The sequence below is a fragment of the Cibotium barometz genome, chromosome 31 (genome assembly GCF_041138505.1).
Source record: "Cibotium barometz isolate CiBa-2024 chromosome 31, ASM4113850v1, whole genome shotgun sequence".
Taxonomy (NCBI): domain Eukaryota; kingdom Viridiplantae; phylum Streptophyta; class Polypodiopsida; order Cyatheales; family Cibotiaceae; genus Cibotium; species Cibotium barometz.
In genome coordinates, this window is record NC_141076.1 from 27068381 (window position 1) to 27071199 (window position 2819).

A 2819-nucleotide genomic window follows, 5' to 3' on the forward strand; every position below is an offset into this window, starting at 1 on the left:
AAGACGGACCCTGATTAGATTGGTATGAAGGAATTGGTCTCTGAATTTGGGTTCTAGACTTCTTGTGCCCTTGTCATGGTAGGAGTCGGGCAGTCTTTTAACTGATGACCAACACCTTGGCATTCAAAACACCGGTTCTCACTTCTAAACTCATCGTTCTGAATCCTTAAAACAGGTGGGCTCCTGAGAAGTATTCTAGGGAAAGGGTCTCCCTTTTTTAAACATAATCTTTCTTTTATTTTAGAAAGGAATAATTATAAGATCAGAAAGGGAGGTTCTTACTCCTGCATACCTCGAAGGCTGGGGGAGGAATCTTACATTCTACCCCACTTATGTCCTCATCTCGCAAAGTAGAGAATAACTCGTTTTCTTAAGATCCAATTTATTTTGGGGTTCCTTATATTTTGGTCAACCCAACAGAATACGGGGATAAATATCCCTTATATAGAACTCATCATTAAATAACAATTCATTCAGATCATATCATTCATATCTTTAACACGATAATGGTCCATTAGACCGAAAAATTTCTTTATGAACATTTCCCCACGGGAATTTCAGTCAAGCAAGTTCTCAATTTGTCATCCCTTAACTTGATCTACCGTGTCAAGTGTTAACAGTAGCAATTTGACAGCACAATCCACTAATCTTATAGTGATTTGCTGAAATCATTATCATCATTCTAGTTATAAATATCATCACAGGGACTCGTTCCATTCATCCTCATTGTGGTTTCGCTCAGTTTATTGCATTTCAACCAATTTTCAAGAATCATCATTTTTCAATTCAGAATCCAAATCAACTCATCAGTTCTCAAACAGAATTAAAAATCATATCAACCACATTCGAATTCTTCATCAGGATAGCATTAATGCTTATAATTTCAAGTCTTAGATTTACTCGTATATACTGCCGGTAAAGAGCTGCAGTTATACCCTCGGTATATACGGGTAGTCATGATACTTGGAACTATAAGGTAAATACCATCATGTCTAGGCCTCAAGCATACAATTACGGTACTTCCATTTGAAGACCCAAATACTAATTTACGAATTTTCAGTTTGAATATCAAATTGTATGAATTATATCACACAATTACAACCTTTTTGTGCTTCTTGATAAATTTTTGACATATTTGGCTTCTCAAGTGATCTTAATTAGCCAATTGGCTCTGATACCAACTGTGAGATCCCTGTTCCCACCGCGCAACGGATTCGGGGTACTAACAGCGGAAGTAGCACTTCTTGCACGGGCACAGTCCCACACTTGGGGCCTCGTCCATGGATATCCGGACAAGAGACTAATCCGTCGGTTTTTCCAAAACCGAACCCAGAAAAACTTCCTTTATTCGGAAAGCACGAGTGATTCCACCAGAATAACTTTTTACTCTAACGTAGTCAAGACCATTACTGATATCAAACTGATCCGACTGCACCTATAAAGGTACTCGGTCAAATCAAGGAAGAAACTTGCACTTGGATCATTGGGATCAACGCTTCTTTCCCCATCAAGAGGCACAGCCGTTGATTCCTATCCATAGAACAATTACTATCCGGGATTTACTTCATCTATCGTAATAACGGAATTTGAGTCTCGATTTACGGATCCATCAGTCCAGCCTAACCCCATCCAGTCCCATGGGTTAGCCAACCTCCCAACCACTGTAGTGATGGGATCCAATTAGGGATTTGGTTAGGTTTTGTCCCGGGTACCAGGGAAAAGAGTTCCCAGGCCCCCTAGCCGGAAGTTCATGCAAACATAAAACTAGTCACACCACTTACACACCCAATATGAGATTGCCTTTTTCTCAGCATCAGCTAACTTTAAAACAATCCTTTAATGAAACCATTATGTCACTGATGACAATCCTTGAAATCTCTGGTTGAATCCATATTTCCAAATATTCATTCATCGATGTACTTATGGCATCACTGGCAACTAGAACGCTCACCACCTGTTCACTCAGGGGCCTTTTCGATAGTTCCTAGCTCATAGTACCCGACAATATTTCCACATATAAAAATCAAGATGGAATTCTCGTTGAAGATCAGCAAGATCAATCAACAGATCCATATAAGAGAGCCATGGACTCATCCGTTGAGGACCAGCAAGGTCAATCAACCAGATCCATGCCCGGTTTCAGAAAACAACTCTTACTCTTGTTCCAATATCTTCCACGACATACGTGTGGGTATCTTCGGAGACCGAGAGCCCGAGAACCGTATGGTCAGCATCCTCTAGGATCCTTCGCATGTGACCTAGCGCTTCACTCATAGGCCGCTTCCTTGGTCCCTCATCTACCGTACTGGAAGCTCACCATTTAAATCGAACCGAGGCTGGTCAAGACCTCGATCGACCTTGCTACACGAGACGTCCTCCATTGACTCTCCGTCTCAGCAGTTGCAACTTTATCAGTTAGGTCTCCATGACCTTAATCCACAAGATGGTCAAAATGCTTCCCCAACATTCTCGACATAAAACAGTCATTTACAAACAGTCACAAAATACAGTTTCTATATCAAACTCTTGCCTTTCCACATTATCCCTCCTCAATCCACATCACTTAATCCACATTCCATTCAATGTGTACTCATTCTCATCCATTTACTCATATCGACGACACTTTATTTCCCATTCACATTCACATTCATTATTCTACATACATATCCATGTTCGTACATCCACATCATACGTCCAATCCCATATCTACATCCATACATCCACATTCATATCCACATTCACATCCATACATCCACATCTACATGCATATCCATTTTTAAATCCTCATTCATACATCCACATCCACATACATACATACA